The sequence below is a fragment of the Sturnira hondurensis genome, unplaced genomic scaffold (assembly GCF_014824575.4).
Source record: "Sturnira hondurensis isolate 20B ecotype Veracruz unplaced genomic scaffold, ASM1482457v3 Scaffold0005329, whole genome shotgun sequence".
NCBI classification, from domain to species: Eukaryota; Metazoa; Chordata; class Mammalia; order Chiroptera; family Phyllostomidae; genus Sturnira; species Sturnira hondurensis.
In genome coordinates this window covers 5,981,128-6,007,191 of record NW_028077960.1, presented here as the reverse complement: position 1 = coordinate 6,007,191, position 26,064 = coordinate 5,981,128, and the positions used below count along the sequence as shown (strand labels likewise).

General features: G+C 38.1%; 1 protein-coding gene across 1 annotated transcript in view; it reads right to left on the bottom strand.

The window, feature by feature from the left end:
• The window catches only part of UACA (uveal autoantigen with coiled-coil domains and ankyrin repeats), an 89,177-nt gene that overhangs the window by 51,070 nt on the left and 12,043 nt on the right, over window positions 1-26,064 (bottom strand). The window lies entirely within an intron of this gene.

Below are 26,064 nucleotides of genomic sequence, written 5' to 3'. Positions count from 1 at the left end.
GACTTTAACCCAATTTAATTTTTTTGATTTAACAAAAAAAAACACTCAACAAATAAGAAATAGAAGAGAATTATCTCAACAAAATGAATGACATATATGAGAGGCACACAGCTAAAACCATGTTCAATAGTGAAAGACTGAAATTTTTTTCTCTAAGGTCAGAAACAGGGCAAGGAAGCTGACGCTCGCCTCTTTTATTCAACGTAGTATTGAAAGTTCTAACCCGAACAATTAGGCAAGAAAAGGAAATAAAGGCATCCAAAGTAAAAAACTATCTGTTTGTGGATGATCTGATCTTATGCGTATGTAGAAAACCCTAAAAATTCCACACAAAAAAACCTGTTAGAACAAATAAATGAATTCAGTGAAGTTGCAGCATACAAAATGAACTGTTCCCATGTGCTTACAATATATACCAAAAACAAAATTAAGGAAACAATTTAACTTACAGTAGCATCAAAAAAAGTACAATTGGGAACATAGCTAACCAAGAAGGTGAAAGGCTTGTACACCAAAACCACAAAATGTTGTTGAAAGAAATTAGAAAAGACCCAAATAAGTGAAAAGACATTGTGTTCATAGATTGGCAGCCTTAATATTATTAATATGTCAATACTACCCAAAGTGACCCCACAGATTCAACACAATCCCTACCAAAATTCCAATTTTCATTTTTCTGCTGAAATAGAAAAATCCCTCCTAAAATTCATATTGAATCTCAAGGGGATCCGAACAGCCAAATACCCTAGAAGAAGAAAAGCAAAGCTGAGTGACCTCCAAACCACTTCTTGATTTCACAACATCTTACAAAGGCACAGTAATTAAAACAGTGTGGCACTAGTACAGAGAGGTTACACAGATCTGCGAGATAAAACAGAGAGCCCAAGGGTAAACCCTCATATACATGGTCAAATGATCTTCAGCAAAAGTGCTAAGGCTACTCAACAAGGGAAGAACAGTCGCTTCAACATATGGTGCTGGGAAACTGCATATTCACGTGCAAAAGAGTTTGTCTTACATCATATGTGAAATAATTCAAAATGCTTAAAGACCTAAATTTATTATTTTTTAAAACTGATTTTCTTTTCTTTTTTAAAAAAGATTTTATTTATTTATTTTTAGACTGAGGAGAAGGAAGAACGAGAGGAAGAGAAACATCAATGTGTGGTTGCCTCTCACGCGCCCCTTACTGGGGACCTGACCTGCAACCCAGGCATGTGCCCTGACTGGGAATCAAACCAGAGACCCTTTGCTTTGCAGGCTGGCACTCAATCCACTGAGCCACACCAGCCAGGGCAAGACCTAAATTTAAGATCCAATTATAAAACTCCTAAAAGAAAATACAGGGAAAAGCTTCATGACATTGGATTTGACAGTGATTTCTTCAATGTAACACCAAAAAGCAAAAACAAAAATGGACACATTTTTGTGGAACATCAAATGTTTTTTAGCTTAATGGAACATCATTCTGTACCACTTTCTGTATATCAAAAGATGTAATTAACACAGTGAAAAGGTAACTTTTGTAATGGGAGAAAATATCTCTAATAAAGGGCTAGTATGCAAAATATATAAAGGACTCTCACAACTGAATAACAGAGAATCAACCCAATTTAAAAATGGACAAAGGCCTTGAATAGACATTTCTTCAAAGATGACATCCAAATGGCCAACAAGCATATAAAAAGATGATTAATATAATTAATTATAAGAAATGCAAGTCAAAATTACTTCACACTCATTAGGATGGCTACTCTAAAGAAAAAAACAGAAAACAGTAAGGGTTGCCAAGGATGTGGAGAAAATTGGAACCCTGTGTGCTGTTGGTGGGAATAAAATATGGCACAACTACTACAAAAACCAGGATAATCATTCCTCAAAAAGTTAAAGATAGAATTATCAGATGACCCAGCAATCCCTCTTTGGGGTATCTATCTGAAAGAACTGAAAGCAGGGTCTCAAACAGGTACCTGCACACTCAGGTTCACAGCAACACATCCACAATAACCAAGAACTGGTAGCAATCTACGTGTCAGCTGATGGGTGAACAGATAAACAATATGTGGCACCCACATCCAGTGGAACAGCACTGAGCTACAGAGAAGAAAGGAAATCTGTTACGTGCTACAACATGAATGTATTTTGAGGACAGTGAAATACACCAGTCCCAAAATCACAAGCAGTGCGTGATTCCACTTCTATGATGTATCTACCTGTCAAAGTCATAGAAACAACAAAACAGTGGTTATCTACCTGTCAAATTCATAGAAACAACAAAACAGTGGTTATCTACCTGTCAAATTCATAGAAACAACAAAGCAGTGGTTACCAGGGGCTTGGGGAAGAGGGAAATGCTGAGTTGTTATTTAATGGGTAGAGCACTTTAGATCTGCAGTAGGAGAAAAACCTGGTGATCAACTGCACAATATGAACATGCTGCAGTTAACACTACTGAACTGTACAACTAAAAATGGCTAAAGTGGTAAATCGTATGTTTTTACCCCAATTAAAAATAAAAATAATGAGTCCTGGCTGGCGTGGCTCAGTGCGTTGATTGCCAGCTTAGGAACCAAAAGGTCACTGGTTCAATTCCCAGTCAGGACAAACACCTGAGTTGCAAGCCAGGTCCCTAACTGGGGGTGTGCAAGAGACAACCAATTGATGTTTCTCTTGCACATTGATGGTTCTCCCCCTTTCTTTCTCCCTTTCCCCTCTCTCTAGGAATGAATAAATAAAATCTTTTAAAAAATAATGAAATAAAAGGAATGTAATCTCTCATAGTATCATTAGCATAATTAATATGAATTAACAATTTTTTAAACAGAATCAAGTAGGTCAGGGTATACATGAAGTAAGGTTAGCCATAGGTTAATAATTATTAAAGCTGAGTTATAGGTTCATCAGGAATCATTTACTAAATTACTCTCTCCCCTTCTGTATATTTTTCATGCACTTTTGATACATGGTCCAATAAATCTGGTTGATGTATAAAATGTTAAACTACATTACTTGCTTATCACCAAGGCCCTTCACTGACTCATTTATAAGACAGGAAATGCAAGAGGATGTGCTCAATTCTCTCTGGATTGGAATGAAGCTACTGGCATTTCAACATATCTTGGTGAGTCCACAATCATATACTTATGAGATAAGCCCATGGTAGCTACTGAAAGCATTCTAAAAAGAAGCAGTAAGACTTTTAAGGAGTATTAATGTATAGTATATATTATAATGAATATACTTCTATACTAGGGCATTGCATTGGTTTGAAAAGGAGATACTCATCAAATTCAGAATACAGAAAGCCAAAGTACCTTTAGTAAGACTCAAAATTCAGCTCTAGTTGGTGTGATTCAAGTGAGCTGAGCACCGGCCCGTAAACTAAAAGGCTGGTGGTTCACTTCCCAAGCAGAGCACATGCCTGGGTTGTGGGCTGGGCCCCCATTTGGGGGCCCACGAGAAGCAACCAATTGATGTTTCTCTCATATATCAGTGTTCCTCTCCCTCTCTCCCTCCCTTCCCATCACTCAAATAAATAAAATCTTCTTTTAAAAGAGAGTCAAAATACAGGTGTTTCTAGAGAATACATATAACATTCTAACATAAAGCAATTACTGCACTAGGTAGAAACCTAACTGGATGTTAACGTTAAACTCTAAATCAACATAAAGGAAATCACTTAAAATTTTTAACAGTGATAACTCATATTAACATCAATTGTGAATTCATAACTTTTCCAGAAAAAATAAAATTTTTAAAAATTTAGAAGTAATTCATGTTCAATGTAGAAAAGCCACAATATATTTAAATTTATATATGAAAAGAGATGACCTATAATTCCACCATGCAGAAAAGACTATTATTAAAAATTTTGTATATTACTCTCTAATCACTTTTTTGTTAAAAGGGTCTAATCGAGATTGTTTTTAAACCTAAAGGAGTCCAACAGTTGCTTCATTTATTCAATATTTAGATTAGGTCTCCTGAGAAGAAATTTACTGATACAAATAAACAAGTAGACTTTAAAAATACATGCACATACACAAAAAATACTATGTTTAAAGGATGAACTCAAAAGATCACAGCTAAAATGATTTGATGAACACTTTTAGTCCAAAGGCAACTTTTGATATATTATCAAAAAAATTTATATGTATATATATACACACACAAGATGACAGCAAAAATTTCATTAAAAACTGTTTAAAAACAAGAGGAATCATGCTGAACAAAAGTATCTGACTCACAGATCTTAATAACTTTGGTACCATGGGCCCCATCAAGAATCTGATGAAAACAATGGACTCTCTTTTAAAAATTATATATGAGTACACACATTATGACAAATTTACATTTATCTTTAGGGTGTTCAGTGATCTCTCTCAAATATAAAGTCCATGAATGAACACCAAGATAAAAGACCCCTAATATAGCTAAAGAGAAGCAGCAAGAGGCTTTTGTCTTTTATATAATGTTAATAGAATAAGTAATAGCCCTGGCTGGTGTAGCTCAGTGGATTGAGCGCAGGCCTGCGAACCACACGATCACGGTTTGATTCCCAGTCAGGGCACATGCCTGGGTTGCAGGCCAGTTCCCAGCAGGGGACTCACGAGAGGCAACCACACATTGATATTTGTCTCCTTCTCTCCTTTCCTTCCTCTCTAAAAGATAAATAAATAAAATCTTAAAAAAATAAGTAATAAACAATAGCCAGACAATTGGAAAATTTGTTCAACAAATATAAAAATTCACTGAACATCTATGTGTAAAGGGATATAAATACTTCACTCAACACCCATACATGCACAATTGTTTGGTATGGGCCACAGCGCATGTTGGGTGTGGACACACCACCAGAAACAAGGCAGACATGAGACCTGGCCTACAGCAGCTCACAAGAGTAAGACCCAGCCACATTCTTCTAACTGAGCTCACAGTTTAAAAAGACAGACAGACGTATACAGACATGCACATAATCATAATACACTGCGATAATACCATGATCATTACATGTATGGGATGGAAGTAGTTCAAAAGAGAGAAAATCAGAAAAGTCTTATAGAAAAAAAATGACTAAAACACCTACTAAGAGATGAGTAAAAAATCACCAAGTTTGAAATAGCACCAAAATTATGAAACTACAAACACAAGCTGCAGCCCTTTATGATTTGCAAAGCACTTCATATTCATGCGTGTCAGTTAAAAATGTATATACGAATGATTCACATATGCCTGCAATCCACGCTTCTCTACAGTCCAGGCCCATGTGTTCAATTACCTTATTGACAATTCACCTTTAGTGTCCTAAAAGTATCTCCATGTCCCAAAACAAAAACACGTTCTTCCTCCTGAAATCTGATCCTTTTCCAAGTTTCCCCAACACAGCAAATGACACCATGATCCACCTAGTTGTACAAGACAGAAACCTGGAAATCAGTCTTTCCTCTTGGTGGCCTTCTACCACTGAGTCCCAGTGATGCCACCTCCCCATTAGTACTCAAACCCACCCGCTCAGCTCCACACCCACCAACACTACTCTGTCTCAAGTTAGCACCACCCCTCATCAGCAGGACTGCATTAATCTATTGAAGTTTCTGTCTATATACCTCCCAACCCCTTGCCCTGTGTTCTCCACACAGCAGCCAGAGTGCTCTGTCCAATACGGAAACCCAATCACATCACCACCACTACCACTTGCTTCCACACAACCTGTCCCACCTCTCTTAAAATCCTTTGGTAGTTTTTCTTGCAGGATAAAGAGTCATTGCTTAACAGGTCTACACTCCCTGAACAGCGCTGCCCCACTATCTCGTGAAACGTTAACACCATTTCTCATGCACTATAGGCTGAAACTGAGTCACTAGGAGATTAAGGAACTTGACCCACTATAAGGCAATTAGAGTTAGTGGCAGAATGATTAGAGAATTCTATTGTTATGATTTCTTGTCCAGTTCCTTGTACTAATTAAGCTGTTTTCCACTAATCAAGCTATTTCCATTTTTCTAATCATCTGAAAAAAAATCTTTACTATAAAAATGCACATATCTTTAAAATATTTAAACACCATAAACTGAGATGTCCTTTACATAAAAAGGAAAAAAAGAACGAAAACTTACACATTTGCACATGCAAACTTTTAGGAAGCACCTACTACATGTCTTGTATGCCACTGGGGACACAGCAATGAACAGGACAGCCAAAGTCTCTTTTTTTAACAACTTCGCTGAGACGGGTTTGACATGTAAAAAGCTGTATATACATCGATACAATGAGTCTGGGGAGAAGCACATACCAGTGAAACCATCCCCACCATCAAAGCCATAATCATATCAAGGTCTCTCTTCTAATGGAATTTGGTGTTCTGATGGGGAATGATGGGGAATGATGGGGAATGATGGGGAATGATGGGGAATGATGGGGAATGATGGGGAATGATGGGGAATGATGGGGCGAAGGACTACGAAAAACTACCAGGTGAGACTAGGGAAGATGCTGTGGGAATACCGGGGCTGAAATGTTAGGCTGGGTAACCTGAAAAGTTCTAAGACAGTGATACTGATCCCTGTATTTGAATAAAAAGGAAGAGCCAGCTGGTGAAAATTTACATTTCAGAGGAACAACTAGTGAAAGGAAGCTGGCACGTTTGACAGAGGGCAGTACAGCTGACACGTGAGGAGTCTGAAGGACCACAGAATATGATGAGGGTGTGGAAAGGCTGGCACTAAACTGTGGGATTTCACAGGTTTCTCATAGAAACGTTTCAAGAGGTACTTCTTCAGGAACTAAGGCAGCTTTTTTTTCATAAGGTTCTTTTGGCCACTTTAGAATTAAGTCTAAAAAAGTATTCAACCCGACATACTATTCTGTTTTTGTTTCTAAAAATGTACATTGAGCCCCAGCTGGTGTGGCTCAGCGGATTGAGCACTGACCTGTGAACACCAAAGGGTCACCGGTTCAATTCCCAGTCGGGGCACATGCCTGGGTTGTGGGCCAGGTTCCCTGGTGGTGTGGGGTGTGTGAGAAGCAATCAAACATTGATGTTTCTCTCCCTCTCTTTCTCCCTCCCAACCCCTCTGTCTAAAAATAAATAAATAAAATATTTACAAAATTTACATTGAATAATAACTACTAAATCTTAACTTGCATTGAAATATTTATAAAATTAATTTTACCATAATAGATATCATAATCTCCACCACTCTCCTCAGACATAAAAACCCAAGGAAACTTTGCAATGAACTACACTTAAAAATCTACCTTAAAAGAAAAACAGCACTTCAAAAACACAGAATTTCACAATCACATCCTCAGGATAAGCCTCTTCAAGAAAAAGAATGAAATCTTTTCCAAGGGGAAAAAAATACTAAATAAAAACTAAACAACATGTACCTTTAGGCAAATCCCTTGAACACCTAATTGCAACAAAGTATTACAATAGGCTTCTATAGTATCCTACAATTGTCAACACTCCCCATTATTAAACAAGAGACGAGCTTTATGACAACCGAAAACTGCGCAAAGAGCAGAAAGCAAAGCTCACCAAGCATACACATTCCTTGAAGATTAGGCTCCACAATTAAGAACTGTTCAACAGTTCACTGGATTGATGATAATTAGAAATAGTTGCTTCGTTCCATTTAGTCCAAAGGTGATTCATTCCTCCCTCTTACATAACAGCACATTTGAACTTACATAATAGAAAAAGAAAAATGTTAAAACAAACCAGGAAAACAAAAGCTGTTCAACCAGCTTCTTTCTCACCAACATTTGACTTTTCCCTGTTTTTTCTCATCCTTTTTCATTTTGCCCCACCCACTCCTCTTACCCCTCGAGCCTCGCACTTCACGATCAGCGGGCACGCCGTGCGCGCTCAACGGTACAAGGAGAGGAAAGGGCAAATCAGACTGCACCCATCATCTTTCTGACCAAAACAGCAAAAGGCTTCATCCTGCCTTATTGTATTTCTCTACATAAAAGTGTCAAGGACAAAAAGATAATAATAATGATGAGTATGATGATGATTTAAATAATAAATCTAACATCTTCAGGATGGAAGGTAGCTATGAAATAAAAAAATAAAAAAAACTTCACAAAGACCTGGAGTTGGAAAGACTCAGAGAGCACTGTTTCACCAAGACTCCCTCACCCTCCGATCCGATTCTATTCTTGTCTGTTGTACGAATTCCAGACCGTCTGCCCCTCCCCGGTGCAGGTATTTGTTCCCTTATTGGATCTGTCTAGACACCAAGAGAGTTTACTAAAAATACAGACAGGAAATTGTCTCTCCAATTTTAATGTCTCATTTCTCTGTAATATTACTAATTTCACCTTCCTCACTAGAAGAAGCAGTAAATTCCAAAGTAAATATACACATGAGTCTTAAAACACAACAAATTATAATGTGTATCACACAAGAACAGCCCTCTCAGGCTGGATGAGTAAGATTTTGTTTAATACCCCCTTTAAAATGTTAAGCAATCAGTGATCTGGGAAAAAATAAATATGTTTTGTCCTTAAAATATTTTGTAGAAAAAAAGGTATTCAAATGCCTAAGTGTCAGGAGTAAAATCTTTAAAATATGAAGGTAAAAATGAAGGCGGGTCTATCACATTCCTACCCCACCCAACACCGTACACCAGTGAACAGAACACTTCTCGTAAATTTTAACAAACATTTTTTGCCAATGTCTGATACACACACACCCCTCAATACAGAACAGATTTAGAAAGCCGTCCATGTTCCTGACAAAGCAAAAACAGATATGCTTATAAATGAGCCTCTGATGGGACCTGACCACAATAAAAACGTAAGAGATATTTGTGTTCCTTTGACTTTCTATTTTTTCTCGGCTTTAAACTAGCTAAACAAAAATATGTTTGCTAGAACTCAAAAGGCTCTTCAAGAATTAAACTGATAACAAACCTTACACTACATTACAAGGCAATTATTTTTACATTTTAAATGGAAAATATAAAGATATGTGTATGCAAACAGAGGGTTATAGGAAAATGTATGTTTCTGTAAAGACATTAAAAGTTAACTGCTCTCTTCTTTGTATTTACTAAATGAAGAACAGGTATACACAAAGGCACGACCCTTCCCACACAGCTGTTTTACACATTTCCTTCAGGGAGTCTTAATATGTTAAAACTACTTGGCCAAATTAATAACGAGAAAAAATTCATACTCTTATGATACTTAGGTATATAACAAACAGAAATTAAAATCAGAATTCAATTTCAGAATTAAGAAATGATTCCAAGTACTTCATATACATAAGTGTTGACCTATAAGAACTCTTCAAGTCATATCGCTATTTCTACTTTCCAATGGGCCATAAAGAAACCGAGCAGTTCATGGAGGCGGACTGCACAGCTGCTACGAACTCCTTCCACTCCTGTAAGTCCATCACTTTGCGCTGTGACTCCGCCACGCCTGCTACCAAAATGGCATTTATTTCCTCATCTGTTAAATCTGGCTGGCCTTGTAACTTATTTTGACAAGGAGAATACAGAAATGACCTTGTAGGACTTCTGAGGATAGGTGTGAGCATCCTCTTGGGACAGTGTTGCACGGTGTGAACAAGCTAGCTAACTGGACATTAGAGCTCTTGAAAGAGAAAGAGCCTGGCCGCCAGGCTGCGCCGGCGAGCATAAAGTGCCAGATATAACAGTGTGGCCATCTGAGCCCACCCAACCCTAGAGGAGCTACCAGATGACAGAGACACAGGAGTAACCCAAAACAAGACCAGAGAAACAACCAACAGCAGAGCCCAAACCAAACTGCAGACCTATGAAGTCTGCACCAAATAAAACAGCTGTTGTTTTAAGCCACTAAATTAAAAGCTGGGACTGTCTGAATCCACAGCCTAGACTCCCTCCACTAACTAAACCTGCAATTTACTCTTTGGTTTGAAAACAAATACAGTTTATAGTCTAATTCAATTTTATAGACATACAAGAGCAATCAAACTGAAAAATAGGTTTACATATTTTATTCATTATCTAAAAAAGGAAATACACTTTTTACTGCCTCAAAGGGCAATAGACATATACACTGAAAACTATAATTGTAATAACTGAAAGCGGATAAAACTTTATAGAAAAAGTACTCTCTTCATTCCCAAAGATATACAAGTATTCATTTAAAAGTTAATAAGATTCATATACATTTATGCACCGAAACTGAACTCACCGTGTGACTAAAAGAAAATCTGAATAGCTATGCAACAAACAAATGGAGAAATTATTAATTTTTATGAATCTAATATAATTTATGGCTTTAAACAATACGACATTGCTATTGTAATGTTTAGTGAGTATATATTCATATTGAAATGGAAACACTAAGTCAGAACCATGACGGAGTCAGGCCCACGAGTGCCCTTTCTATGGATTCTTTAAGGGCTGGCAAACATTTTCTGAAAAGGGTTATTAGATAAGTAAATGTTTTAGCATTTGCAGGTCATGTGGTCTCTTTTAGCTACTCAACTCTGTTGTAACTACTCTGCCATTGTGGAATAAAAATAGCCATAAACAAAAAATATAAAAAGTAAACAAGGCTATGTTCAATACAGTTATAGCTATAAAAACAGGCAGTGGGTCATAGTTTGCCAACCCTTGTTTTAAGTGCTTAATTATCTGCAGCCAAAATACACCTAGTTTAATAGTAGTGATCAAGCAACTTTCCTGCCTCATTATGAGACTTATCACAAAGTACTCTCTGTACTCACAGCCCACTATCAGCGAAATAATGCTATGTATACATGACGGGAAATTTTATGTCCACTTAGCTCAGCTATGGAACCCAGTTTTTCAGTCAAACATGAGCTGGATGTTGCTATGATGACATTTTGTAGATATGATTAACATCTAAAATCAGATGACTTTGAATAAAGGAGATTTCCCTTAATAAGGTGAGTAGGACTCATCCAATCACTTGAAGACTTTAAGAGCAAAACCTGGAGTCTCCCAAAGGAGAAACAATTCTGCCTCATAACTGTAACAATTTGCCTTACAAATTCCAGGTTTGCCAGGCCCCAAAATACATACAGTGAGCAATTCCTTAAAGTATATATTTCTCTCACAGGTACAGATATATAGGCCTATTAATAGGTACTCAAATATGCCCTTAAATTTACAAAAGGATACACTATTGACTTTTTTACACATTATCCAAAACTATGTGAGAAAGTTGTGGTAGACTGTATTGACATCATTCATTCCCCCACTTTCTGGCAAGATAATGAATTATGTGTGTGTGTCCATGCAATTTTCCCAGAAAGTATCCAGCCATGCACTATGAAAAATAGAGATATTTAGTGAGAAAATATAAGATACAAGAAACACTGTACACTGGACAATGATGCCTCAGTCCCCTTCAAAGTAGGCGTCTGGGGACCTCACACAGTTCTCCCAATCACCATCAGCTGCCCCATCGTATTTTCTTGAATCTCATCACCTGTCTGAAATCTCTTCCCTTTCAAAGGTGATTTTAGTTTTGAGAAAAGCCAGAAGTTGCAGGACACCAAACTTGGGCTGTACAGGGACTGAGCCACCTGGGCGATTTGATATTTAGCCAAAAACCTCTGCACTAGACGTGATGCGTGAGTGGCTGTGCTGTCGTGATGAAGCAGCCAACCCCCAGTTGCCCACAGCTGCAGCCTTCTGAATCATCCGAACAGTTTCTGTGGAGGAATGTCTAAGCTTAACACAAACTTTGACACAGATTCATTGCTCTAGTAGCTCAGCCATTTTGAATGTGCTGGCCACATAGTACACATCGTGGGCAGCACTCAGCTGCCCTCTACCGCCCCCCACTCTCCAGTACAATGAAGTCATCATTGTTCACACACGTGCATTCCAGTCCACTCTCCTTGGCTGCCAGGTTACATCGATGGTGTCAGGCAAACCATTCTTGTTATATTAACAATGGCTGGACTTTTTCTGGACAGACCTCGTATATCCGTATGTAAACATGTGACTAATGCGTATCTCACAGGGATAGAATGGACATCCCTAGGTTATCAATTATGGGATCACTCTTGTGATTATGCTTTGGCCAGTAGAATGTGGGCAGATGTGATATACTGTTTATCACATCTGAGCAAAAACTTGAAGCAGCGATCTGAATTTGGGCCAGTCTTTCTTGCTTCAGTACTTTATCAAGAGACTGGCACACTTCATAGAAGGGCTGTTCTTCACCCTCAGTTCTGAAGGGGAGCCACAGGCTGTTTCTACGGGGCTGACCCACAGCCTACAACATAAAGTTATTAGGAAATATAACTTTCTTATTTTAAGAAGCCACCGAAATTCACAAGCAATTACTACGACAAAGCTGAACACTGCAGAAATTGGTACATAAGTGGAGGGCAATCTTAACTACCACCTCCAAAAATAAAAAAAATTTTGTGATGTAAGCTTTGGAGCCAGCTGGCAGACAGTGAAGAAACTGTTATTGGAGATTGGGAAAATGGTAAAGCACATATCATAGTGGTAACTAAAACTGTTAGGTGTAAAAAACTAGATACCTTGGTAAATACCAAGACTGGACTTGGGAGTGGTGTCTGAGGCGGGAGAGAGGCAGTCTTGCGGGACTGAGCTCTGAACCTGTGGTGTCTGAGCTAACTCTGGGGAGCGTCAGAACTAAGTTAAATTGTAGGACACCCAGTCTGTGCCAACAGAGGATTGTTTGGTGTGGAAAACCCCCCACACACATGTACTACAAAAGTACTCAGTGAATAGTGAGAAAAGGAAACGAGTGTTTTCCTTTCACCTACTGAGCCCTTTCCGGTGAAACAAAATGACTTGGAGGGGGATTCCCCACAGGAAAAGACTAAGGATGTGGTCCCACAGAAGCCCAATAAGCTCAAGATAACTGTATGCAGGTCTAGAGAAAAATGCACACCCAGAGAGTTGAGAATATAATTATTAGCAAGTGGATCTGACTCACATCAGATAGATAAAAGACAAAAGACAACTTCCAAAACGACCCCTGGCTTAAATTAAGGGTCTGCTCCGCTTCTAGATCATCCTCGGCCCCAGATGTCTACCGGCAAGAGTCAGGCCGGGAAAGCTGCTCAACCATTAACCTCACTCCCCAGCCAAGGGAATATCCTCCGATCCCATTTTCAAATGTGGAAAAGGATGATACACTATATGAAACACCCCACAGAGGGCACAGCCAAGAGCCACGGAACACAGTGGACTGGGAGCTACACACGGGAGCAAAACCAGGGCCACGTCAAGGAGCACCCCTGTAATGCCAAGAAAACGAACCCTCGTTACACTCACGCAGCAGGATTCTCACAAGCACCAGGGACCAGTGACTGCCGTGTGCCTCCATCCTTCTCCTTTCTCAACAGGCACGTTTACTGTGGATATTCTACCTCTGCTCCATTACTGTATGTCATGGGGCGGGGGGGGGGGGGAGTATAAGACAACTGGTCTTTGGATCAAAGAAAATCTACATGTATAGACATACAAATTCTACTGAGGTTCTAGATGTTAAGCCTGTGACTAAAATTCTGGAGGTATTTTCCTTGAGAAAATGCACTTTGTATGCAGAAGGAAGAAAAAGTTAATAGTTTTGATCCAAAGGACAGATTGTGGTAGATTATACTATGGTTCACTATTTACCACCCCCATCCCCAGAAGAGGTTTATACATCCGCCCACTGATGATAACCTGGCTATACCTACAATGTGAAGAGTATTTCTCCCTGCGCCTCACTAACTTTGAGCCTAGCCATGTCACACGCTTTGGAAGTCATGACGCACTCCACGCGTGAGGAGAAGCTTTCAGAGGCACCACACATTTCAGCCAACCCTGAGTCCTCAATATTATGCAAATGGCAGGTCCAGATAAAGGCTGCTCCTTAAGTCTGGGTCTCAGAAAAAAAAACACATGGAGCCCTGACCAGTCTGGCTCAGTTGGATGGGCACTGTCCCACAAAGCAAAAGGTCACCAGTTCGATTCCCAGTCAGGGCACATACCTGGGGTGTGGGCTCCATCCCTGGTCAGGGTACATAAGAGGCAAACGATCAATACTTCTCTCCCTCCCTTCCCCTCTCTCTAAAAATAAATAAAATATTTTTTAAATGTGGACTAGAACCACTCTGCAAAGGCAGCCTGAAGTCTACATATAATGTAATGCTGATATACGCCACCAAGATCTGAGGGTTATTTGTTTCTGCAGCAACGCTGATTAATACAGAAATCAAATGAAATCAAAGGTAAATAGGGGAGGAATTATGTGATGCATAGCTACTATTTTGGTTACCAAATACAGAGTGAGAGGCCTACGGTTGCACGTAAGCACAGCTGGTGAAGGACCTATGTTTCCACAGCAGCTATGGGTACAGGTAAGTAAGATCCTGCAGAGGACTAAGCAGGTTAGATGTTGAGGTGAAGCTGTGGCAGAGAGAAAGCTAAGGTTATAACTTGATATTTTAACATGACTATTAATAATAAATGCTTCGCACACACTTCACATAGTCCTCAACTATAATCGAAAAGACTTTTATTACCATCTACATTTTTCACATAAAAAGAAAGAAACTTAGGGAAGTTCAGTAACTTGCCAACATTAAATATAGCTACCAAGTGACAAGAGTTAAAATTCAAATCCAAGTCTATATAATTTTTTTTATTAAATTTACTGGGGTGACATTGGTTAATAGGGTCATATAGGTTTCAAGTGTACATTTCTATGACATGATCTGTATATTGCATTGTGTGCCCACCACCCAAAGTCAAATCATCTTCCATCACCATATATTTTGTCCCCTTTACCCTCTACCTTCTCCCACTCCCTTCCCTCTGGTAACTACCATACTGTTGTCTGTCTGTGTCTCTTGAGTTTCAGCTTTACATCCCACATAAGGGTGAAATCATATGGTTCTTAGCTTTTTTCTGACTTCTTTTGCATAATATTCTCAAGGTCCAACCATGTTGTCACAAATGGAAGTATTTCATCATTTCTTATGGCTGAGTAGTACTCCACAGGAGGTCTGTCCAGAAAGTACCCAGCCATGTGCTACAAAAAATAGAGACATTTACTGAGAATACACATGATACAAGAAACACTCTGCACAGGACAATGACACCTCAGTCCCCTTCAAAGCAGGCACTTTGGGACCTCACCTAGTTCTCCCAATCACCATCAGCTGCCCCATCGGATTTTCTCGAATCTCACCACCTGTCTGAAATCTCTTTCCTTTCAAAGGTGATTTTAGTTTGGGGAAAAGCCAGAAGTTGCAGGGTGCCAAATGTGGGCTGTAGAGGGGCTGAGTCACCTGGGCAATTTGATGTTTTGCCAAAAACCTCTGCACTGGACGTGATGCATGAGCAGCCATGTTGTGATGAAACTGCCAATCACCAGTTGCCCATAGCTGTGGCCTTCTGAACCAACTGAATAGTTTCCACAGAGGAATGTCCGAGCTTAATGCAGAATTGGATGCTGATCATTGCTCTACTCACTCAGTCATTTTGAATGTGATGGTCGTACAGCACACACGCTCACTCACCAGCATCTATCTCCCTGACTAGTTTCATTATTCACACATAGGCATTCCAGTCCACTCTCCTTGGCTGCCAGATTACACTGATGTTGGGCAAACCATTCTCATTATATTAACAATGGCTGGACTTTTTCTGGACAGATCTTGTATACACTGTGTGCCATATCTTCTTTATCCAGTCCTCTCCCGAAACACTTTGACTGTCTCCATATCTTGGCCACCGTAAATAATGCAGCAATGAACATAGGGGTGCATATATCTTTGTGAATAAATGTTTTCAAATTTTTCAGATGGATAACCAGAAGACGAATTGCTGGATCATATGATAACCCTAATCTTAATTTTTTCAGAAGCCTCCATGCTGTTTTTCAAAGTGGCTGTACCAGTTTACATTCCCACCAGCAGTAAATGAGGATTTCTTTTCCTCCACAACCTCTCCAGCACTTGTTATTACCTGTCTTGTTGTTGATAACCATTCTGACAGGTGTGAGGTGGTATCTCAATGTAGTTTTGAATTGTATTCCCCTAAAGATAGTTAAGTTGAAGAAGACTAATTTTTCAACTGTTTTTCTGTATCACGCTGTCAACCAAAGTACAGATTATGTAGTAATAGTTCTATAAAAGTGATAACTTAACTGTATACTATTTACCAATTCTACTAGACAGATGCAAGAAAAAGCTGATACCATGAAGTCAGTTCTAAGTCTGAATCCTATTAAATATATTATTCATAATAAACTTTTCTCATACTCTAAAATGTTCTTATTAATGTAACACATAAGAATCTGAAACAATATAATTTTATTTCTAAATGTTCTTAAATTTCAACTATACTAATTGAGAATTTTAAAGATTCAGATAAGCGATGACCTAAATTTACCTTCTCGATATGCAAAAGATTTCCTAAGCAGATTAGTTATTTCCTGATGCATTAATTATTAACATTAATGCATTTTAGACTACAACAACAAATATTTTAAACAGTTTATAAACCATTTAAATGCCCTTACATGGTTCATGTAAACTACAAATAAAAATTATTTTTATTAAATAATAAATATTAATAGAAAAATTAGACAAGACTAACAAATACTCAAAAAGTAGGGAAAAACCTAGTAAAACCACTATTAAGTGGTAACAGTAACTTCATCTTTTGTTACATGTCTTTCTAGACTGTTTTTCAACACCTAAGTACATGTGTACTTCATACCAAAATAACATACTACAGGGTACATACATATTTCATTTCATGATTATGCTTAACATGAGTTCAATAGAATTACTTAAGAATGAAGATTCCCAACTTGGAAAATTCCAAAGCTTATTAATCTTTCTGGCTCCCTCTGCTGGTAACTATGAGAAGCTTTTTTAAAACTCAAATGGTTTGAAAAATCAAACTCAGGCACTAATTTACCACTAAAAACATCTTTAGGTGCAATTGTACATCTAAAATTGTACAAGATGTACAATTTTGCCAGAAAGCGTACAGTGGACAATTTTTTAGTGAATCCTATTAGCCAGCAAGGATTTGGCATCAGAAAAACCTGGACTGAGTTCCCAGCTTGATCACGTACTTGCTAAGGACCTGGGTCAAATTACTTAATCCTTCTGAGCTTCATTTTCCTTATCTGTAAAATAAAGCTAACTTCAACTACCTCCCGAGTTGTAAGAATTAGAGTTAATATATTTATACTCGGGTACACCCTAAAGCATGGATACAGAGTAAGTACAAAATAAACCCCCACCACGACGCTGGGTTGTGGTTAGATAGCATAACTACTGAAGAATTACTACAGCGCTACTAAATTCAAAAAGGATAACTTCTAAAATATAAACTTACTGTACTTACACTCTTTTAATAACTTCCTATTGCTCAAGACCAAGATTGTTAATATGAGACTTCTAAAATTCTCCACAGTCCAGCCCTCACTGACCTTTGAAGTGTTGTCTTTAAGTTGGTTACCCTCCCTCCAGCCCTCCAATCATTTTTCATAGCGAAGTTCTTCAAAAGTAACAAGTTCCCTAGGAATAGTATGCCTTTCCCCTATGCTACTTAACAATAACTTTTTTTAAAGATCTTAGCTCAGTGTTTTCGGGGAAATGTTCTCTGACTTCCCAGACCAAGTCAGGCCTTCTCTATGATATATTCTGGTACACCTTTCCTTCGCACAGCTTATTATTATATAGAGCTGCAGCTTTATCTTTAAACGTGTTAGCATGGTAATACTCTCTGCTCCATTTGGCTGTCCATGAATTGCTCAAGAGCGGGGAAGTACTGAAAACACTGTATCCTCATAATCTAGCCACTTGTCTACATGGAGTAGGCACTTCAGCATCTGTTCAGTGGCTGAGCAAACTGAAATGAACACATATGAAATTAAAGAATTCTTTCTAAACATGACTACTTCAGGTCAAGGTGGCCATGTAAGTATAAAATAACATTACAAATATTTTGCTTTGTACTCTTTATTAGGCTAGCTGGTATTCATAAAGTCTGACGGAAAACCATACACAGAAATATCTTTAACATAAACTTACTGAAAAAGTTGTGCTCTTCAAAAAAAAAAAAAAAACCCACCTTTAAGAAAACAGAAACCTAAATATATGGTAGTCCTCTTAACACTTCTGATTTAAACTTCAAAAAATTATATTGTAGCCCTGGCTGGTGTAGCTCAGTGGATTGAGCGCGGGCCTGCGAATCAAAGGATCACGGTTTGATTCCCAGTCAGGGCACATGCCTGGGTTGCAGGCCAGTTCCCAACAAGGGACACATGACAGGCAACCATACATTGATATTACTCTCCTTCTCTCCTTCCCTTCCCCTATAAAGATAAATAAATAAAATATTTTTAAAATTATATTGTGTGTGTGGTTTGGTTTTGTAACAAATATTCAAGTGAAAACTTGTCTGAAACGGAGTGTTTTACACTGTAGTAGAGTTTTCTTTTTCCAGGACATCTGGGGTAAATAAATTAGCAGAGCTAATGACAACCAGCTAAAAGGTGTGCTTCACGGTTCCTTTGGGAAGTATGCAAACTGCATTTCTTTAAATCAAAGCATACCTACGATTGCCTTAAAGCACGTGAACTTGAAGAGCATAAACTCATTTTCATGTAGTTAGCATTCCCAAAGTACATAGTAAATTTTGGTCTCAATAGCTCTTTTCCTCTACTCATGTATACCAAACCAAAAAAAGCAACAAGGTTTACAACACATCTCTGAAAATCAAACCTTTATTTGCTAGGATATCTAAAGATTTTTGATAGGCTTTTATCATTATTGGCAGATTTGTAGCAAATCCTATGATTTCAAAAAAGCAACGGTCATTTTCCCCCAAAGCTTCATGCTGTATTAAAATATTAAAAATTAATTTTCCCTTGTTATTGTAAAGGAAATTACATTTTAAACTACATCTCCTATAGGACAGAAACAAGCCCTTTGGAGACCATCCTGCCCAGACATGGGAAATACTTAGCATTACATGTGTCTACTCCCATAGTGAATATGGATAAATCAATCTTCGCAATTTCCTTTTGACCAAGAAGAATGTCCACAGACCTCTTGGTTCCTATGGACAATGTAAGAAAAGTAGGGTCATTTTCATTGCCACAGGGAACTTTGTGCAAGGAAGTAGCCACAACGGGTAAAGGTTTCCTCCCTGTTGGAAATGGAAATGTCAATTTTTACAATGTCCTCCCTTAGGGAGCATCTCTGGTGACAGATCTCGATAATTCCACCACAGTCCACAGAGTTAGGTGGGCTGACTAAATAATGTATTTCCTACTTTATCATTTAAACAAGAAGTAGGAGCCAAGAGTGAAGTACCTATAACTGTTCCTGAAAGAGAGCAGAGGTGCCTTCCAGGAGTTCGGACACTGACCACACAGGAACAATCCAAGGAAGAGGACAGGGCACCAAGTCATCAAACCACACAGCTTGAAACGTCTGAGTCCTGTCATTCACTCCCACTGATCAGGTGCTAACTCCATCAAGCAGGCTTCTCAACAAACTCGCTTCCCTGTATAGGGAGACTGGATGAAGTATCCAGCCTAATAGCCAGCTATTTAGTCCTCATTATACATTAGAAAAATGACATTTGATACCTCATTTGATACCTTTTGGTGTAACTCAGCATCTTTGAATCCAAGCAAGGCTCAGTTTCATGTCAAACAAGCCTGAAATGAATTTATCAAGGTGACAAAACCCCTCTCCCTGGCAACAGAGAATTGGATCTCCCCCAACAAACTTTTAACTCCAACTTTTACAAAATATGTACTATATGAGCAGCACTGAGAAAACTATAAATACAAAGTGTAAACACCACTGATTTTTTCATTGGCTTAGAAGCATATTCTTTGCTGTTCTTTTCATGATATTAAATCTCTCCAAAATTTAAGTTTTATAAGTATACACCCACTAAATAGTTTCTCCAATTAATCTCCTTTCACTTAGCTTTAATTTTCATCTGAACTAGAAATAAGATCACAGAGCTCAGTACAATGAAAATGCATGCAAATATTAATCATAAGAAATAAACATTCAGAAAAATAATGGGAGAAAATAAAAGTTAACTTATGGAATGTGGCATTACAGAAGGCTTCAATTCTTCACACCTTCAAATTTTCGGCAATGAATACTATTTGGGTCAGCCTTCCTTACTTGCATTCTTTGAGTTGCCTTAAAAAAAACATTTATCATAAAGCTATACAATGGGGTATTATGGAAATCTCACAGAAATCAAGTAATGGGACCACAACCGAGCTGAGCCCTGCAAAGTTGGAGCTACAGGGTGGCACTGGAGCCGATCCTGCTGTAGGAACCTCCTGAAGAGGGCAGAAGGGGAGCTGCCCCCCCAGTGCTCCGCCTCGCACACGGCTCACCTCTCGTCCACCCACATCCTTCCACTCTCCTCCATCCTCAACTCCACATTTCTTCCATTTTAAGTATAAAGCTGTGGTTCCCACAGAAGGTCAGGAAAACAGGCAGCTTTTGTTTAAGGACTGAACTCTAGTTTTGGGATTATGAACTGAATACATACTCATGGTTTTTAGAAAGACCCAACAGGACAGAGAAGGGCGAAAAAGGAAAGTTCCCTCCTCTTTCCCAGCATTTTTTGGGGGAAGTAGTAATCTATAAAAGAAAAATAATTTATGCTTCTAAAAATCGTAAGTATATTACTTAATGGAGCATAATATCTATAAAGTTTTTCTCTCATTTTATTATTAATTATTGTAGAAAACTAGAAAATGTCCATAATCAAAACAAATAGGATCCTTTAAACTATTTGATATCATATCACATAGAAATAATATGAAGCACTCTGGTTGATTTTTATTTTTTTAATATATTTTATTGATTATGCTATTAGAGTTGTCCCAATTTTTCCCCTTTTGCCCCCCTCTGCTCAATACCCCCATTCCCTCCAGCAATCCCCACCCTTAGTTCATGCCCATGGGTCATGCATGTAAGTTCTTTGGATTCTCCATTTCCTGTACTATTCTTAACATCCCCTTGTCTATTTTGTACCTACCAGTTTGTACTTCTTAATCCCTGCACCTTCCCCCAAATTCTCCCCCTTCTTCCCCTCCTGACTGATAACCTTCCAAGTGATCTCCATATCTATGATTGTTTCTGTTCTGCTTCTTTGCTTACTATATTTTTCAGACCATAAGATATACCTAGGTTAAAGGTACATCTAGGTTAAAGGTACATCTTTATGTTTTAGAGGAAAACAGAAAAAAAATTTGGAAGCAAAAAAAATGTGGTAAAATATTTAACAACATAAATAATATTTCACCAATGTAAATGTAAACAGAACTCGACAGCAGCATTAACAACCATTATTTCTCCCAAATCTGGGGGGGGGGGAGTGCATCTTACAGTCCAAAAAATACAGGTAGTTTGCTTTTTAAATTCAGTTGTTGATAGTTGTGAATTTATTGCCATTTTAATGCTCATAGTTTTGGTCTTTTTCTTATAGAACTCCCTTTAACATTTCATGTAATAATGGCTTGATGATAATGAACTCCTTTAGTTTTACCACGTCTGGGAAGCACTTTATCTGCCCTTTGATTCTAAATGATACCTTTGCTGGATAGAGTACTCTTGGATGTAGGTCTTTGCTTTTCATCACTTTGAGTACTTCTTGCCAGTCCCTTCTTACCTACAAAGTTTCTTTGAGAAATCAGCTGATAGTCTTATGGGAACTCCTGTGTGGGTAAATATCAGCTTTCCTCTTGTTGCTTTTAAGATTCTATTTTCATCTTTAAACTTTGGCATTTTAATTATGATGTGTCTTGATGTGGTCCTCTTTAGGTCCAACTTCTGTAGGATTCTCTGTGCTTCCTAGACTTGTATGTCTGTTTCCTTCACCAAATTAGGGAAGTGTTTTTTCATTATTTTTTCAAATAAGTTTTCAATTTCTTGCTCTTCCTCTTCCCCTTCTGGTACCCCTATGATTCGGATGTTGGTACACTTGAAGATGTCCCAGAGGCTCTTTAGTCTGTTCTTGTTTTTTTTTAATTCTTTTTTCTTCTTGCTGTTCTGACTGAAAGCTTATTTCTTATGTTCCAAATCACTGATTTGACTCTTGGCTTCATCCCCTCCACTGTTGGTTTCCTGTGGATTATTCAATATCTCACTTAATGTAACCTTCATTTCTGCCTAGGTCTTTTTAATGCTATTGCATAAAATGGTATCTTTGAGGACCCTGATACGCAGTGTTTTGAACTCTGCATCTGATGTTATCTCCATTTCATTTAGTTCTTTTTTTTCACTTGGGCCATATTTCTTTGTCTCCTCAATTTGGCAATTCCCTATTTGTTTCTATTAGGTAGACCTGCTTCGACTCCCTGTCTTAGCAGTGCAGCCTACTGTAGAAAAGTGCACCTGTAAGTTGGATGGGGCAGAGCCTCAGGTAATTGCCAGCGCAACCCATGTCCAGCTCTGGGCTCTGTGTGGGGGAGAGCTCAGGGAGGGGACAATGCTGCTGCCTGGCCTCTGGAGATTTGTCCAAGAGGAAGTTGTCTCATGGCATTTACCCTGTTCCCAGTCACTTCACTTTCTCCCCGAAGGCCACTGGTGCCCTTCTAGCTACTGTCCCAGTGCTGAATCCCAGAGCGGGCATGTCTGCCTAAGTCCTAAGACTACTGTGGGCCCTTTAGGAGGAATCTCCTGAGAATCCTTCAGTCTTTTCCTACACCTCAACCCCTACTGATTTTTACAGCCAGAAGTTATGGAGACTTATCTTCCTAGTGCTGGAACCCTTGGCCGGGTGGTCTAATCTAATCTGGGGCTGGGATCCCTCACTCCCAAGGGATACCCTTCTGACTTTTATCCACCCTTCATTAATGTGGCTACCTGTTCGGCATCTCCGGGCCTCTCGACAACACTCTGCATCTCTGCCCCTCCTAGCCATCTGGATGAATGTGGCTTCTTCAAATTCTTGAAGAATTGTTGGACTTCTATATAGTCCAGTTTTCTGACAGATCTGGGTGATATTTGTTCTATAGTCTAGCTGTAATTTTTGCTATAGTTGTGTTAGGAGGCAAAGCATGTTTACCTATACCTCCATCTTGACCAGAGGTTGGTTCTATTTTAAATAGACATTTTTCTGAACTTTACCATCCAAAAAGAAGAAAAATTTAGATTGGCAACCTATTGATAAATTATTTGGAATATTCTATCATGGTGGAAAAATTTGAATTCCTATTATATATTTTTCACTTGTCCTGTTCACAGGACAATTATTAAAAAATTGGCTAAGATAAAAACAGAGAACGTGTTCTCAAAAACTAAAACCACTGAATATACATAAGGTACTGATGTTTAAAATTTTACTTACTGAATGCCCTCAAAATGTCCTAGAATTTCTACTTGCTAGGACAGTTATCTACTTGCTAGGAATGTTTGAGAACCCCGTATTTCTGCATCTCTTCAACACAGAAAACTATTTTTAACAGTTTGGTGAAGAATTTGGTGTCAATTTATCCAATTAGAAAAAATGTCCACTAACAAACTGGATTAATAAACTGCCCTCTAACTTGCTTTTTCACATTACAAATATTTCTTGGATATTTTGACATGTCACCTATATGTAAATATGGAAAATTTTCACATTCTAAATGATAATTTCTAAAGATTTCTAATTTTCTATAATTGGAGAAAATAAATTTAGGGAATGATTAACAAATATTTTACTTTTGCTATTTTTGTTATTTCCAGTACTTTGAATTTAATTTAGAATTTAATGTCTGAGATAATAATATGAATATTGTACTCATAGATACCTTTATGAGTATCTTAAAGGTATCTGATACCTTCAGACCCTTGGTCTGAAGTTTGGAAGTTAACTGCTAGATTTCTAAATTGGTTTATTAAATTAGCTTTCATGTTTTAGAAATATCAGATAATTTTTAAGGCAAATTTAAATGTTTTACATTATATTTTACATCAGTCAAGTAGCTGTATATAAAAAAACTGAATTTGGTACGAATAAGTAGCTTCCATATTAATTAGTATTCTTTAAGTATTGTATTATTATAGTCAAATTCCTACTTATAACAAACTATTCTAAAAATTATATTTTACTATCCAATTAGAATTAAAATATTTTGTATTGATTTTAATAGAATGCTGACATATCTAATTTGCTTTCAAATAATACTTCCTGTACCTGAGGAAAGATGGAACTTAAAGTTCAATATCTTTATTATCACGTTAACAGGGAAGTGTATTGAGGTGATTATTCCTATCACAATTAGTAAATGTTCACACTCGCAACCACCCGGCTGACAGTGACAGAGCTCATGCTTCTGCCAGGGGAAGCCCCAGGCTTTGTGTCTACCACATTCCAACTCACTGGTTCTCAAACGTTGACTAGTGATATTCCTAGATACTGCGATAGGTACGGGGTGTCTCTTATCCATCATATTACTTTTCTGAATTTTAAGGATGAGGAAAATGTTTAATAGTGAGCAGATGTGAAATCCAGAAGAGTTGTGGTGCTTTAAAATCATTACTGGCCCTGACAGGTGGCTCAGTTAGTTGGAGCATCATCCAGTACATCAAAATGTTGTGGGTTCGACTCCCAGGCAGGTCGTGCACAGGAGGAAACCAGTCAATGTTTCTTCTTCTCTCACATCAATGTCTCTCTCTCTCTCTCTCTGTCTCTTTCTCTCTCTCAAATCAGTAAACATATCCTCAGGTAAAGATTAATAAACACAATAAATGTGAAACACACCTCAGAAAGCCTCTGTAATAAATTACAAAAGTAGAAAGCATTAATTTTAAAAAAAGAAGGAAAACGACAAATGAAAATATTCTCTGGACAATTAAGAAAATTAGGAAACATACTGGAAAACCCAGGAGACATAGTCACGAAATATTGATCTAAACTGTTTCTACAATACTTATGTTCTTGAAATGCTATATATAAATGAAATCACTTCAGATGCACAAGAAATCTTGAGAATCTTTGTAAACTAAGTATTTTCTACATTACGATAATGTACAAATCTGTGATCATGTCAGCCAAAGACTCTCATGATAAATTCTCTGGGTGAAAAATAATAGTTTCTCCTTCAGAGAAAAGAAAATGGGGTACCGCATTTTGCCATGTGTAATGAGCATCCATGTTTTTGTGCGCATTATACATGGGTTTATTATACCTATACTATGAAATCATTACACCCACGTGTAATGTGCATCCTTATTTTTCCCTCAAACATTTAGACCAAAAAAAGGCACATTATACACAGCAAAATATGGTCATTTGCTAACCCAGTGATGCACCAATCAGCAAGGCTGGGACCAGGGTAAGAAGAGTAAAGTGCTTAGGTCACAAAATTTAGGGAAAGACTCGCTCTCAGGGCCAGGCACCGAACCAGGCTCTGAGGCAAGAGCCAGCTGCTCTCATCCCCCCTCCAGTCCAGCAGGAAATGCACCTCACAGCAGAAAACAGCACCCCATTTCCACATCCCCAAAGTCTGTCTATACTAAGCCTCGACACTTACACCTTACTCATCATCATCTCTGCGTCCCCTGAAAGAACCATAGGGCCTGTGTGGCCTCCTAAAGTGACGGTACCAAACAGAGAATGAGGAGTCCAGCAGAAAGGAAGGGTCACTACACATATACAATTGGACCACTTGCAAGTTTCTAAATTGTGACAGTGGAGAAGATGGGCATCCTAGGAACTCCACAACTCTGTCCTTTATAGAGTTGGCCTTGTGTTTAAAGATGGTTTGTAAATTTTAGATGTGTGTATTCATACTTTCAATGGGACTGTTATATTTTAGTCAACCTTTCCAATTATTGTTATTTAACTGAATCAGTGTTATCACCCAGGAACGCTGAATAACAATAGTATACTATGTGGTTAGGAATATAAATTTTAATAATCCAGTTTCATACAAAAATGACTATAGGACAGGGATAGCACAATACTATTCCTTCCCTACCTACCGTCCTCTTTAAGGTACATCTCAAGGCTAAGCCGTAAGGAGCAGACACAAGGAAATTTCATCCTACAGGTTAATTAACAA